Source organism: Aedes aegypti, chromosome 1 (genome assembly GCF_002204515.2).
Source record: "Aedes aegypti strain LVP_AGWG chromosome 1, AaegL5.0 Primary Assembly, whole genome shotgun sequence".
Taxonomy (NCBI): domain Eukaryota; kingdom Metazoa; phylum Arthropoda; class Insecta; order Diptera; family Culicidae; genus Aedes; species Aedes aegypti.
The window spans coordinates 112,140,543-112,157,639 of record NC_035107.1 but is presented as its reverse complement, the minus strand read 5'-3'; the positions used below and the strand labels follow the sequence as shown (position 1 = coordinate 112,157,639).

General features: G+C 36.2%; 1 protein-coding gene and 1 long non-coding RNA gene across 6 annotated transcripts in view; one reads left to right on the top strand and one right to left on the bottom strand.

Annotated features, from left to right (window-relative positions):
• The window catches only part of LOC5570700 (protein sidekick), a 318,723-nt gene that overhangs the window by 79,132 nt on the left and 222,494 nt on the right, over window positions 1-17,097 (top strand). The window lies entirely within an intron of this gene.
• LOC110676670 lies at window positions 6,912-7,506 on the bottom strand. The gene is made up of 2 exons (XR_002500616.1): window positions 7,466-7,506; window positions 6,912-7,233 (listed from the first exon to the last, which is right to left on the bottom strand). It is a non-coding gene; the product is annotated as an uncharacterized LOC110676670 (long non-coding RNA).

Below are 17,097 nucleotides of genomic sequence, written 5' to 3'. Positions count from 1 at the left end.
GAATATGTCTCATACTTCCCTTGGAACCAAAAAAAAAAAATAATGGCATCGTATAGACTATAGAGGAAGGATATAGCTTTCACCTGAGACTAAAAAAAAAATTGGCGGCCGTCTTGAATTTTGTTAGAAAACCCGTTTTTTTCACCATAAGCGCAGAATTCTGATTCTCGTTTAGAATTCTGATGTCACCATCAGAAAGCTGAGAAAAAACTGAATAAAACAGGCTACAAAAAATAGGTGAACGACTCGAAGAAAACTCCTACGATTGAAAAGAAAAATCAGAAAAATCAATAGTCAACTTAATTGTTATGTACAGCTAACGTGAATAATGTAATTCAAACTTTTTTCTGTGGATAACAAATGAGGGACTAATATACTTCAATTCACAGATTATTTCGATTTTTCTGATTGTTATGTATTGAGTATGAGGGACTTACGCCAAATGATCCACTTGCCCCATGGTGGGGTAAGTGGATAACCAATAGAAACAATCTGTTCTCAAAAAAAAATGTTAAGTAATTATGCATAGTAAGAATGATATTACTCTCGTTCTTGTTATTAGTACTAGTAATGGTACATTTTAATACTTTAAAATTAAAAAGTATCTTCATTTAATCAAAATATATTGAAAAATATGTATACACTAGTTTACACTTATTCGAACTACAAACAAAACAATGTTACAATGGACTAGAAAAATTTGGAGAAAATTCATCCATTTATTCACATAAGTTATGCAAAAGAGTTGTAGGATTATTCCTAACGATGTTTTCGAAAAACACTCGTAGTTTGAAAATATTAGTTACATTTATTTTTAATAACAAACTACAATCTTTTTATTCTATCTATGATTATGTTTGTATCATCTTTCTAGAATAATTTATATGGTCAAATAAGGTACGATAATATGCTTTCAATTGGAATATTAGTATATTTTGCTCTTTTACAACTCAGCTTAGATAAACCACGAAAAGTTTCGTGTGAGTTTTGAAATTATTATTTTATTATATATTTTTTATACCAGAAAGGTTAAAAAAAAACTTTTAGGTGTATTATCCAAATTCTCTATGGTCAATTTGACAAATTTAAGCTGGGAATGAAAAATCTAAAGGAAAACAACATTTGTGGATATTAAAACTTATTAAAATTCTCGTAAACAGTCTGCCAATAAATGATAATAATACTTGATCCACTTACCCCACCCCATTAAAAAGTAGGGGTGGTTGTACCATGTATAGTATATATGTATGTATTTATAAAAATCACATATTTTTCATTGTGATTCATTCAATTAGAACTGAAATTCTCACCATGTGTCGAAAAAACTAGAAGTGTTCGATTTCAGACGGAGATACAATGGATTTTTGATTGATAGAAAACAATTTAGAAATTCATTAATTTTTGCAGCTACCAAGTTTGCTTGTGTTAGTGTGCGTACAGTAATGACCCGAATTTGTCAGCTCCCGATTTTGTCTACCCCCGATTTTAGCACCCTTTTTGACCCGATTTTATCAACCCCCGATTTTAGCATCCTCTTTGCCCGATTTTGTCAACCTAAAATTTATATTTATTTTAATCACAGTAAACACGTCTATACTGGCAATATTGGGTACATAAAGTCAATTATGACCTTGGCCACGTCTATACAATCATCTGAAGATCGAAATTTTGAAAATTGAAATTGTTAATAATTATCCAAGAAACTGATCAATGTTACCTTTTATTACGGTACATAGATCTTCTTCTTCTTTCTGGCATTACGTCACCACTGGGACAGAGCCTGCTTCTCAGCTTAGTGTTCTTATGAGCACTTCCACAGTTATTAGCTGAGAGCTTACTGTGCCAATGACCATATTAGCATGCGTATATCGTGTGGCAGGTACGAAGATACTCTATGCCCTGGGAAGTCGAGAAAATTTCCTACCCGAAAAGATCCTCGACCGGTGGGATTCGAACCCACGACCCTCAGCTTGGTCTTGCTGAATAGCTGCGCGTTTACCGCTACGGCTATCTGGGCCCCACGGTACATAGATAATGGAAGTAAAATAACAATGTTTATATTAACAAAATCATAAACTAAGTCCTTAAGTTAAAATGAAACTTGAAAACTGTCTAAATTTTTTTCCCGTTTTTAGTTTTTTAGGACATTACTGTAGTATCAGTGTGGATGTAAAAATATAACCTAAAACGATGCAATGGTGCAAAAACATTCAACATATTCAAGTATTTATACTTAATATTGACGAATGATCCACTTACCCCACTGATACACTTCCCCCACTGTACCTTATACGGCAAAACCGAAAAACATGATTTAGAATATCGTTTATTTCATAGTGTGAATACTATTGCTTACCTAGTTTTTGTAGCCTATATTAGTCAGTTTTTTTCTTAGCTTTCTGATGGTGACTTCAGAATCCTATACGTGCGCTAATAGTGAAAAAAAAACAGTTTTTCTACCAAAATTCAAAATGGCCGCCAATTTTTTTTTGGCTATATGAAAGCTATATCCTTCATCTATACGATGCAATTAAGTTTGCTATGTGTTCCAAGGGAAATATGAGACATATCACGTGAAGAAATACCTAAGATTTATCAAAAAATGGGCTTTTTTGGTTTGGCTATATAAAGCGATTTTTATAATTCGAATAGAAATAATATTAACAAGTATCCATTAATCGATTCAAGGTTATCCATTCGTACTTCTATAGAGTTGACACAACCGTGAGGAATTCGCTTAGAATTGCATAATCGAATCAGGTACCTGCAGCAGCTGCACATTAATAATATTGAATCAATCCAATTGCCCCAGAGAATAACGTGTTCTCAACCCACACTGACTGCATATGAAACGACTTGGTCCTATGGCTGACAGTCAGTGGAGGAATTTTATGCATCTCTTGCAGTTTGCGACCTGATTCGCATACAGGCTGAATCATTTCGTTCTTCACGTCCGATGTCCGTCTAATCTATAAACTTAGGTTAAGTCGTGCGAATAGATCGATTGCGACTTGGCAAATTTGTCTGGTGTGCTAGATGTGAGGACGAGGAAAACAGTTTCAATGAACTAAAACACTCATGAGTCAGGTCCGTCCCACTCGGGTTCAGATTGGGTACCACTTCTAGTACTGCATTTGGTCCCTCGGTACTGCAAAAGATACCCAAGTTTGATAGATCGCAGTACACTTTTCACGGCATTCTAGATTACCTTATGAGCAATAAAATTCTGGGCAACTGCAAGGGACATGGAGGTTTTTTTTTTCTTTGCATGAGTAGCCTATTCAGAGTATTAGGTATGAATCTGGTCAATTTTCAAGTGTAAATTCAAGAACTGAAAAGCTGAGAAATAAGTTTTCTTATATTTTTCCCTTGAAAGCTAATAAAAATGCTACAATATCATGTGCCAAGCTTTTTTGTACATTTTTTCCTCTTCTTACAAAATTTGAGCTGTCGAATTCTAGGAATGGCGAACATGCCACGGACGAAAAGCCACTATAATGACAAAAAAATAGTAAAAGTAATAATAACGAAGACAAAATAAAGATTGTTAAAGTTATACAATTGGAAACTTTTAAATTCAGGAAACATTAGGCGAATTTATTTTATTGATTCGAGAAAAGATCCTCGACCGATGGGATGCGAATCCACGACCCTCAGTATTAACCAATATTACATTACCAATAATATCATAAATTCAAATGCCTGACCTGTCTCGATTTCTCCTACAAGACCCATTCTTCAAAAATAGCCGTATAACTGGTGCCGTAGGGGGTGTAACTCCTTCGGTTTGGCTCGGCTGGGAACAAAGAATGACTTGCATACACGTGGCTCTCTGAGTACTGCTTATTTACCCATTCAACAAACCGGTTTCCTCTCGAGTTGAATCATTTCGAATGGGCACCGATTGTGGTTTGGAACGATCATTCCGTTCGTTGTTTCCCCGCAGTTGCATTCGGCAATGATCAGCCTTCGGGGCCGTGCACCGAGGATAAATCCCTTAAATTCCAAGAAACCATCCGCTGGTATGGCCATAACTTCAACTGCTTAGCATTCTACTCTCGCTGTGGATGTATGTCGGTGAAATAACACGAGGCGATGAGCAGAGCGGATTAGATTCTTTTGTTTCGAATGAAACAACGCACTACGAATGATAGCGATCAGGAAATTATATTTCCCCTCATAAATCGGTGAAGGTTCGGTTTAGCATTGATATGGTCGGGAAACAGGTATGTATAAATTTGACCTTTCCGGCCGGCACTCGGCAGAATCATCGCCTTCGTGGTGATGAAACAGAGATGCCCTATTGACTGGTAAACGAGAAACTTGTGACGATCGACGCGCCACCATAATTCATATAACGGAGAGTATTAGAACTAACTTGGAGGTGATGATTTCGTAATTTGGAGGTTAAAATCACCTCCAAACACTAGCGATTTTGCGGTGGGATGTTGACGTTTGATCACGAATCGGAAATATTTCCCACATAATTATCAACGCAGCGCAGCATAGTCGAGTCGAGTGAAGCGGGAGCAAAAACAAAAGACTTCAACGAGTGGGTCATGAATCTTGACTGGGAGCACAACTGATGGCAGTCGGTGTCCTCAAATCGCTTTGAGTGAGAGGGATTTTGCATTCGTTTCTCCAGTATGCTTACCAACTAGGTACTGGTTTTGTGTCGGATTCGCGAAAAAAACTGACGTAACGAAGTAGCGAGACTGTAACCTCTACTGACAACTTGCTCAGTTTTTGTCTTCGAGCTTGATGTATCGTTGGAAGCAATGAGATTTTTACCCTGAGGGTTGATATATTCGGGATCATAACAGTATAAGGTCCAACAAGCAGATTTACGCAGACATATATGTTCAGAACCTTTATACAAAACTATCTTCTGGATTGTTATTTGTAATAGTTAGACTCACTATTTGGTGTTATTCAAAAACAGTGTGGTCCATATTATTTAGTGCATGATCATGAGCATTGATGAACGTACAATTCGTAGTTGGGAGTAGTTTATCATCTTTAGTGTACATGTTCGAGAATTCCAAACATAAAGTGAATAACAGCTCTTCAGGCCACGTCCTTACGACCGTGGAATGGAATGCTAGTGTGGCATCCATTGCACAATGGTCGGGCTCCATATAAAGGAGCGGCCAAAACTACCGAAACACTTTTTTGAGATTTTTATGATTTTCACCATTTTAAAATATACCTCATGTATTATATTATTATGATTCTAAATTGAAATTGATCTACAATGTAAATTTCTTTGACTTTTATGACGTCAAACTGACTGAAGTCAAAAAATTGAAAAATGTAACAATAAAATAAGGTACAAAATTCATATTTAAGGAATGCAATATTTTCCCAATGTTACACACTATCTACACACTATCTGAAAGCTCCCTGTCCATAGGTGATGGGATTGACGGTGATTAATCAAGTGATTACATATTGTTGATATTGTGAAAAAATACTCTTATGCTAATATATTGATCGCGAAAATTTATCGTAATTATAACTTATAAAATGTAAGCTAGTCTAATAATGGCATGTGTTTCAATGCTTAAATATATTTTACACTTGATTTATCACACCTTCAGCATGAATTTAGTTACTGTCGCATGATCTAACACCAGATAACTACGCGTAATGCTGGAGGGACCGGCAGGGCCTACTACCAGTCTCTACTAACACTCAAATCACTAACAAGACTGGGAAACCAACGATCACCTTCTTCAGTAGCACTATTTTTAATAGTAGTATTAGTTCAATATACATAAATCTTTTTCAGTAGATCACGAGGCGCAAGAGTTGGTGCGGGTTGTCTCTGCGTCTCACAGGTCATTGAAAATAGGCATTTATGTTAGGTTTACTAACAATGTAGTAATTATTACCTTAGTAATACCGTAAGGTGCCGTAATTCAGCGCATTGCCTAAATCCGTAAGCGTATTTGGTCCAAAATTTGTCGAAATTTAAGAACATTTTTGAAATTTGCCCATACCGCTATTTGTATATGCTGGTAATGCATCATAATTCCAATTAAAATTATCATTAACTATAATTTACGATTTTTGAGAAATATTGCAAAATGTTCTTAATTACGGCATTTTACGGTCTTGCGTAAGGTAGGTTGTAGCGGTATTAGAGATAGTTTAGTAGTGTTACTGATATATGTATAATAATTAGAAAACTTATGGCACTGTTGTTACTGAAATGTTTTATTTTTAAATATCTTTAATATAATATTGTTGAACAAAATGCTGTAATTTATAACTTATTTAATTCTCTAAGCATTTTTGCACTACTTTGCATTTATCACACCAACACTGGCGACATTAGCGTTCTTTCAGTAGTATTTCTGTTATGTAGTAGTAACCTCTATCGTTTTTATTCTAACGATCGTAACATAATTACCGTGAGCGTAGTAGTGGAAATAACATAGAAGTAGCTTTTGTATTAGTAGTTAAGGTATCATGGTATTAGTTCCCTGTCCTTTGGTTCAGAAAGGGGTATGGGCGCGTTCTGTCAACTCGGTCGAGGCAGATTTCTTGTGTGAACAAGTTACAACATGGACATTCTAAAGTTCCAGAATGAAGTGTTGTGCATTTGAAGATGGGATGGATTCGCGTTCGTGCTTTACTTCTGCTTATATAGAAAGTTATATACAATAACTGACCCTTAGCTTAACTATTTAAATTAACAGTTGCAAATACAATAATCGTTTTGAGCTTACTAACATGTCGTCGCGTTAATCTTATCATAATGATCTCATATCTACATCCGTCGAACCATTCTGAATGGCCGTTGTGAGAATATCACCAAGAACTTCTCACATGCAATAAAGCTGGATTGTCATACATTGAAGTATCAAGGTTCTCGCTCTTTCGGATTCATTTTTTGTTGTTTATCATTAGTTTCAGGGATTGTTATCGTGGGAATCCAAAGAGCGAATTTTGTATGACTTCAATGTACGCCAATACTGCCATAAAGCATGTAACAATCACTAACATTCCTTCTCTCTTTATCCTTGTTTTCATATCTAACCCGCTTCGAGGAATAATTCATCGACAAGGAAAGGCATCTCTTATCATGGCAGCGTAATGGCCGAGAAAACGTCGGTTTGCGGTCGCATCTCTCCATCCTCGGTTCTGTCACACGCTCGCCAAATCAATACGCACTTGATCCGCCCACCAAGCTTGCTGCACTCTACGCCTTTGTTAAGTATAAAGTTTCTGTAATCATTGAATACTAATTGAAAGGTAAATCAAATGAACTTATTATTTAACTAATAACAAATTTGTTCCACAGAGCGATTTACAAAACACCACACAAAATCCCTCCTTTCACATATCCTTAGGCAAAACACTTCACTACCGTTATATGTATGACTGATTCATGTTCTTTCGACCTTGCATCATTCATACGTGTAGGGGAAGTCTAGAGTAAAAGCAAAACTTAAAGAACCTTCTGGTCAAAGATGTTGCGTTGCCTACTTCCAAAACTCCAAATCCCCCGGTGTATTATGGACGGTATGAGTTTTCAAACTTATGCTGGAGACTTGGCCCCTGACCCCCTTGTACATCAATAAAATAAAATAAAATAAATGTTACACACTATCTGAAAGCTTATGGTTCAACACTTTTATCGAGCATGAGGATGGAAAAAAATATTTGGTTGAAGTTTTTATAACGTTCAATATTAAACTTTGGTAATTTTGATGATTTTGAACATGAAAAACAACTCTTGTCGCGTCATGTCGCCGCCATTTCGAATATTGCACTTCAAAATGCAACCTTAGATCTTACAAAAACGTTTACATTTTTTGCTGAAATTTGCTGATTTGCAAGTTAGAGCTATTTGAATAATTCAATATTTTCATACATTTTGACGATATTTTTCATACAAAGTTGATATAAGATATATTTCACCACTCTTCATACATATTTTGATCAAACTCGTTAGAATACAAACAAAATTTGTGCTTTCAGCCAAATTTGATTGCATTTCTAATAAAAAAAAACTTTTTGAAAAAAGTTACGTAATATGTGAATAACCCCTTCTAAAACAATAAAACGTCAAATAACATATTCAGATTACATATTTCATCGATTAGAACGATAAAACTAGTTTTGGCCAAACTTCGTTTTTTTCCGACCATTGTGCATTGTTGCTAAATACCTCTACATCTTCTTGATTGTCACGGGAAGGAGTATTTTTCTAGTTGAAAGGATTCAGAAGCTTCAAAATCTGGATTCATCTAAATTTAAAAAGTCATCTATCTAAATAGATCTGGTGACATAAATGGAAAAGGACATGTGTCATAAGTTTTTTTTTTTAACATAGAATAAACCTGGAATACTCAGGAAATTCCGGCCAGAATCAGGTAAATTATTTGAATCAGTAATACACTCAAAAATGTTTTTGGCTGCGCCGCTAGGCATTGCAGAATTCGCTCTCATTTGAGTATGAAGCACGATCAAAACAAGTAAAGAAAAACATCTCATCTGTTGCGGTCCACGATCGTCAATGTATCGCAAGTTGTAACAAGTCTGATAAATAGCAGCGAACGAGAGCCCCAAAGAGAGAGGGTTGATAAAATCCATTTTTCTCGCTGGTAGGTAGGTGTTGGGGGTAGGTGTTTTTCTTTACTGGCACGACAAATAATCCACGAACTTCCAATAGCAATAGTGTCCCCCAGGCTTGGAGCATGTTTAGAAGGGGTTTTATCATGCACTACTATCCCCCAATCTGATCAAAGTTATAGCAGTATACGATAAATAGTATTATGATAGTTACAGCCATACATCGAAAATAGAGACTTGCGTTAAAATAGTGACCAATACTCCAAAAGAGACCTGCTTACTTGAGAAATGAATTATTGTCTTACCTGATGTAATTTTTGCTCTTTTCCTACAATATTAATTATGTATAATGAGTATAAAAGCACATTTAGCTTTACCCTGCTTGCAGAGTATCCTGGTGCAAAATTCTGAGGCCCCAGTGAAACTTTTAGAGGCTATTACGCGTCTATTCCACATGTTCTTAAAGATATTTTTTAAGACCCGAGGGATTATTGAGCCATTCTAGAGATTGCTCCAATTACTTCTTCTGGAATACTTTCAGCAATCAGGAACTCCTCTAGGATCCAGAAAATTGAAGAGCACTGGAGCTACTACTTACAGTTATTTCCACAGAGTTTACTTTGAGAAGAATCCTAGAGATTATCCCAAGACTTTCTCTAGATATTTTTTCACTGATTTTTTTTCCGATTTCTCTAGTTGTTTTTTTCTAGACCCACAGATTCGGCAGGAGCTCTTGTACAAAGGTTTATTCTAGAGTTCTCGAAAAAAAAAAATCGTTTCATCACTTTTCCAAGAAACCCTACAATAATGCCTACGCCGATGTATTAATTTATTCCAGGTATTTTCTAAGGGATTATTTTAATGTTTTATCAATCACAATTACTGTCCCGAATTGCTTAAAATCCTCTAGGCATTTTCGATTAAATCTATTGTAAACTTTTCCGAAAATTCCTCAACATATTTGACCTGGAATTCCTTATTAAGTTCCTCCAGACATATTTCTCGGCATTTCTCCAGCATGTATGTCTTCAAAATATTATTGCTGCGGTTTAAACCAAAAACGGAACCTTTCTAAAATCGGAACCCATTTTTTTAATTTCAAAAATATAATTTGGACGTTGTTACATTATCATTCCACTGTTCGACAAAAAAGTCGATCTGAATGCACAGAGACTGGACACCCCGGGCTTGAAAGTATAAAAATAAACTTAAATAATGGCGTTTACAGAATGTTCGTGTCTGCCCAGGTCATTTTTAAAATATACTTGAACATTTTGCATTTTTTATTTAAAAATCTATGCCATATTATGTTTTAGACTTGACATTCAATATGAAAAATTGTACTAAGATTTGCATGGACACCCGCCCCCTTTCTGTTTATACCCCCCTCCCCCCATTTTTAAAGTATCGCAAATGCTGGAATATTAGATATAAATGGTTGAAATGAAAGATTTTAGTAATACTACAATCCACCAGCAATCTGTCCAGAAATATCGTGGTTTATAAATAACCCCTTGACCATACTGTAGCAGTCCATAAATATAGTTGTTCATTTTAGGGGGGGGGGGGGTCTGTTCAAAGGTTACGGTTCGTAAGAATAAAATTTAAAAAAATAGAAGAGTTGACTACAAGGGAAAGAGGATGAAAAATACCAAAAATATAACCACGTGGTTTATGAAGGGCCCTTGCAGGCGGTGTTTGGCCATTTGGCCGCATGCCGTTTGGCCAAACGCCATTTGGCCGAACGGGTCGCCATTTGTCCGAATTAAGAACAAAAAATAATATCAAATTACTACAACAGTTATGTGTAAGATTCCTAGGTGTTGCCCAATAATTGATCAGCTAATTAATTTATTGACTTTCATGATGTGTCGGGACGTCATGCTTGTCACTGTATAGGTGCTCTAAGAGAATTATAAAATCGAGCCAACATTTCTGGACAAGCATTTCAAAAGAGCACATCTACATTGGTAAACATTGGCTATGCAAGGCGTTGTTGAGCCCATTTCAACTCGATCACGCTCATCAACCCATTATCAGGAAGAGTGTTAGTTTGCGATGGCGGGCTAAAAAGGGCTTAACAGCAACGTTTCTAAAAAAAGGCTTAAGCCATCTTGAGCCCTTTTCAAATGTTTGTCCAGATTTGTGGTTACTAGATCACTATGAGTTATTTTACTTAATACGATTCGAGCGATCGAAGCAATCCGTTCCTGCAGCAGGACTAATAAGTCGTGAACCGTTTTAGTTACTGTCAAAAGCTGACTACAAAAACACAATGCAAAAACTTCTGCTGGCAGCTATCACCGTTAGCAGAGAAGTGAATAAATGCTTACATTTAGGAACCTTCTTTAAAAATATGCTGAATAAGTTCTGTGAAATTCAGCTTTGGATCTCATTACAATAGAATGCTAACTGTAATTCACTATTATTTCCTATTTCGGCCAAACGGCAATCGGCCAAATGACCTTTCGTCCAAATAGCGTTCGGCCAAACGACTGTACTTCGTGGTCGTGTGATTAGCCGTGTCAGTCGTTTAGACGTATTGGCAGAAAGTGATCGATTCCCGCTCCAGTCGATGGAAATTTTTCGTCAAACGGAAAATCCATTACTAAACTACTGAGTGTTCAGTGTTGTCCATTGCCTAATGTTAGTGATCATACAAACATACAAACAAAAGTTCTAGTTGTTCTTGTTCTAGTTCTAGTTGTTACAAAACTGAATAATTTTTTCTAATTTAATGAAAACCGTTTTTCTTTCATGCCCAAGCGTCAAATTTGACAATATTCGGTAATTTGAAGAAGGCTCCTTAAAATCATTGATGGCACCTCATAACATATGATTGACTACAGTCACAAAGGGATACCGAAACAAATTAAATTGATTGCTGTACACAAAAACTATGATACTATTTGAAACAAAATATTAATCAACCCTTCCAATTTTGCATAAAAATATGAAAGTTAAATTCCTCTAGAAATAATTCCTGTGCAATGAGGCACAATATACTAATAAGCTTTCAATCACTTCGATTTTAAATTAATTGTGTTTCAGAAGTGAGTTTGAATGTTTTAAATCAACCATATAAATTCAACAGAAATTCGCAGTATCCTGTGTCTGAAGGTGTCGCTATAATTCTGAAGTAGATCGCTAGGAATTCACAGAATCTTGCTTAGGGGTGGTCTATACACTATGTGATCATTTTTTTTTTTGGATTTATAGAACCCCCCCCCCCCCACCTCGTGGTTTTTTGTCCATACAAAAATTTTAAAATTTGTTTGGACCGTTGTCATTGGCCAGACACACCACTCTTTATCACTTAATGACCACGTGGTTTATGGACGACCCCTTAGAACTCTTAGGATTTGGCATAGGAGTGTATCACCAACCGGCATACTCAATTAGGCTGGTCATACAGCGTAATTGCCAGAGGAGAGATGTTGGAACTCTGTTCAATACTCATCGAGATTAATGACACCATGAAAAGTTGCGAATACACGACAATATATAATTAAATAAGCCCGTACAGGATCTCTAGCAGTTGGTGTGTTTTGGTAGAGCATCGGTGAAAATTCAGCTCTGAAATGCGTGAAGCTGGCTTGCTTTTTAAATGTCTTAAACAAAAGACACAATGTAATTACAAAAATTTACAAAATTTTAATGGTATTGAGAAATGTTGCCAAAAACGGATTTATTTTGTTGCCAAAATCGAGGGGTGCCAAAAATGAAGCCGTATAGAACCACGTTCACTAATTGATAATTAACTATTCGTGAATTATTAATGTATACTAAGAGTATTTCTCGAACCTGTAATTATTTCGTTAGACCTGGAAAAAACATGGAATTATCAGATAACATCATTTCTATAAACTAGTAGAAACCCTGAAGAAGATGAATGTTAAAACATGCCATCATAAACAGAGGGTGTTGCCTGGGATTTCTCGGATCCAGGGATAATTATCAAAATTCCCGAAATTGCAATTAAAGCATTGCGAAAGTGGCAATATTTTTTTCTTGGAAAACACATTAAAACTATTGTATAAGGTCTGCATTTTTCCGTGCTGTAAAGTTTCACCAATCACCACTTCATGACGATCCTGATATGGACTAAGATTAATTTATTATTTATATGAAGTATTCCTTATAATTAATTTTAATACAACATCGAAGGTTTGACTCCGTTCTTCGCGACTTAAGTTTGAATAACTTTTTTATTCTGTTCATATCGTCAGAGATTATAATAATCTAACAAACATACAAGTTTGATGCATTTTTCAGCAGTGATTGACTGATTTGATCACGTTCTTGTAATAGCTGGGAAAATATCATGATCATGAAAAAATAAACCTTGACAAATTGAGTAATATTTTATGAATAGTAGAGTTCATGTTCACAAAGTAAATGTGAGCATGAGAGTAAGAAATATTGCTGATAGAAGGACGGCCACTGTAAAATCAAATACATAACAAGAATAGAGGAATTCTAAAGCATTTAAGAATCACCTTAACAAATGTTGTACAATCCAATCTCATAAAAAGTCGCGTAATAGAGGAATGTATCGAATTTTGGTTGAAAATTTCTCATCAAGGACAAGTTTATCCAAAATTGAGCTTTCTGTTCAAAACAATTTTAGTAAATAAAAAAAGAAAACATATTATTTTCGAAAAAGCATAATACAAAATTCCAATTATATATAATTTTTCATTTCAACATAACAACCAACTGACAAAGTTGATCTTTTTTTCGAAACTTTTAACTCATTTTTATATGATTATTACATATCAGTTAAGTTTCGATCTTTTGACATTAGTTTTAGAATACTTTTATTTAATCATGGGATCCTGGGACAAATAAGAATCACGGGAAACAAGACCCTCTAATCATAAACCATTTGCACGCCAGTTTCTGAGTTGTGGATGCTAAAAATTATAATTCTTAAACTACAAACAAACCCTCTAAAAGTCTAGTACTACATTTTGAAAGTGAATCTATTTTAAACGATTTTGTGATTTATTTTACCAGAGGTCTTTATAACTTCTCTGATCTTCCTCGCAAACCTTTCATTATATAGCGACTGGAAGAAAAAATGTTGTTTAGCTTAGATTCGGTGTAATATGCTAAGATACAACTTGCCTTACAAAACAGAGCCTAAGTACTTCTAATTCAATAGCTATCTCGGGAGAACAGTCAGGTGCAAACTTTTGCCCCGCATTACTTTATACCATAATATCTACAATTCAAAAAGTATTTCAAACAAATACAAACAGATAGCCAACTAATATACACAACATTGTAGAGAACAGTTTTTATTTAAAGTTTCCTTCCAAAGCTCTAAATGCATTTTTCTTTGTAAATCTGCTTCTTGAACCATAGTGCAGCGTGCTTACCAATTACTGGTTTTGAGTGTTTCTTCTCTTTACGTCCTCACTGATTCAGCTTTGTGTTCAATGAGCACTTCCACAGTTATTACCTAAGGGCTTTCTTTGCCAAAGTTGCCATTTACGCATTCGTATGTCGTGTGGCAGGTACAATGATACTCTATGCCCAGAGAAGTCAAGGAAATTTCCATTACGAAAAGATCCTGGACCGAACGGGAATCGAACCCAGACACCTTCAGCATGGCTTTGCTTTGTAGCCGCGGATTCTAATCACTCGGCTAAGGAAGGCCGGTTTTGAGTGTGATTAGCGAAAAACTGACGGAACGCAGTTGCAAGACTTGTAACCTCCAGTAACAGTTTTTGTATTCGAGTATGACGTTTTTGTATTCGAGTATGACGCATCGTTGGGAGCTCTTAATCAGATTTTTACTACGAGGCTTGTCCATTTTGGGACCTTTGGCTTTATCTTGAACCGAAGGAACGTCACTTCATCTTTTAAGGCCATTCGTAATTTAGTCGGAGATGTGAGCCTCGCTTTGGACTGGGGTCCAAAAAGCCGTAGCGGTAAACGCACGGTTATTCAACAAAACAATGGTGTTGGTGATGGGTTCGAATCCCACAAGAAACTTTTTGGGTTGCAAATTTTCTCGACTTCCCAGGAAGTAGAGCTTCTTTGTGCTTGTCACACGAAAGAAAAATGCAAAAAGACGATAGAACTTACAGTTCCTTTAGCTCAGTTGGGACGTAACGCCGACAAGAAAAAAAAGAAAAAAAGGTGGAATAACTCCACAACTTGAACGGTATGCACATTTTTCATTACAACAACTCCCGTCCGCAAGTGTTCACGGTCGCTCGTCACTTCTGTAAGCAACGTCTCAGACCCGGCTATGAATCATTCCGTGAAGAATGTCGTCTCGACACCGATACGCATCAGATCAACGCGAGATGAGATGCAACAGGTTGCCCTTTGTTCGTTGTGTGAGTGAGTTGGTATAATGGAAGAGAGAAAACTTGGCTGATTGTTTGATGCTGTCCGAAATTGAGTCATACCCCATACCAAATAAGCGCTGCACACCTTTATGGCGAAATATTCGAGGGTTATGCTGTCCCGGAAGTTGAAATTTATCGAAGCGAAAATTACACACACGGCATGCCAGAATACTGTTAACTTTGAACTAGGGGTAAATGAGTGGTTTATGCACCTGGCGGAAATGGATGTAATAGTTGATCAAACTTAATCTACTTTTCTTGTGTGCTGACAGAAAAGTATTCAACAACGGCGATACATAATCCAATCTTGATGTGTACACAATAAACGCATTTGGCTTTAAATACAGAATTTCGGTGAAAAATTCTCGAAAACTTATTCATATAGACTCAAGTCAAAAAAGTGTACAAACTTACTTTATCGATCCTACGTGTTTCGCAGACGAAATTCTACACGTTTCGCTCTGAAATAACTCGATTATTCTCTTTTAGAACGTTTAATTTTCGGATTTACAAAACGACGAAAGTAAGATTTTCAACTTTCGCAACCTAACCACTACTTTCGCCGCCCCGCTGTATGGAGAGACAAAGTGACTTAACCACGAATCAAAACAAAACACTACTTGAGCTGATTTTACACTGGTAGAAAAACGTCGAAAGTAACTGTGTGAAACGGCTTATCATTTTGTTATAATTATTTTTGTTGAAAATAATAGAAACTACCTAGTTTTTGAACGCGATCTGATTGTATGCAAAATTTGAGCGATGTACACGGCGAAAAAATGTTAAAAAGGTGATTCATTTTAAAACAGTTTTAGAAGACAGGTTGTGATTCTTCTCAATTAATTTTCTCAAAACCGTATGAAAGTTACTTACGTCGATTTGAAAAAGTAATCGAGAATTGATGGTTTTCAGCAAAACGTTGCAAACGATGAATAATTCAGCAAATCTTGTTGATATTGCAGCAAACTTTTGATAATAGTTTGAACTTGGTAAAAACTGGTACTTACGATCTGAATAATCTGTATAGATCTTGAGATTATAGCAACCAACCTGGCCAGTGGCCATACTATTATTTTTATCCTAAGGTTCTTGAGATTCCAGTAGGATCACTAAGGCTTTGATAAATAATACCTTTTTTTCTGGCGTTACGTCCCAACTGGGACAGTGCTTTCTTCTGGAATAGATTTCCTGTTCGAGAAGATTCTAGAACCGGTGGGATTCGAACCTGCGATACCTAGTTAGTACTTCACGGATTATTACATTTTGAACAATTATACGGGACTCGAAGGTTTTAATTTATTTTATGGTAAGACGAGTACGGTCACACTAGAGGCGAATAGATCTCGTTTTTGACCTGTGCAATAATAATCCGGTGCACCCACGTCGGCAACCCTAATCGATATTTATATTGGTTTAGGGTATCTCCCTCCGTGTTCCCTGCGTAAGCTGATGCAACGCAACCGAAAATGGCATGGCGTAGTCGTACATTCATTTTTTTTTGTATGCTTATGTTTCCAATGTTACCGGGTGGTTTGTGCCGAGCATGCACATATTCCATAGTGCCATTATGTGAGGACATCGTAGGTATCAGGCTGAGATGATGTCTATCGAATCGGACGAGCATAACGTGAAAAGCTGGTCTGCGCTTTATGCGTCACAACACCGGCATTCTGTAATATGATACGCCTAGCAGGGCTTCCGTTTCTTGCGAAGGATGAAGATGTTGACAACAACGGTATCGAATTGCATGTAGATATTGGTAGGTGTTCAGACTTGGTATCAGTTTGGAGGAACGGTTTTTTAGATTTTGCTGTTGAACTGTGCGGTGGAGAGTAACATCGATGTAGGTCCCTACTAATATTTGGTGGTAGGATGTGGTGCAAGCGAAATTTCTCTTTGAGAGTTACCTTCTAAGATGGAAATTATGCCATTCAATAAAAATTTGTTTTTGGTCCTCTCTATTAGCCATAAATTGAACTTTTTCAGTAAACAGTCAAACTTCTAAATTACGATTATTGTGGAAAAAAATTGAAAGGTGTTTAAGCATATCAAAATATTTGAGAAGCATTTTACTAGCTTCGTTCAGTAAGAAAATATAACCAAGGTGTTCCTTTCCTCCCAACTTGAAGAGAAATCTCAATATTCGTAT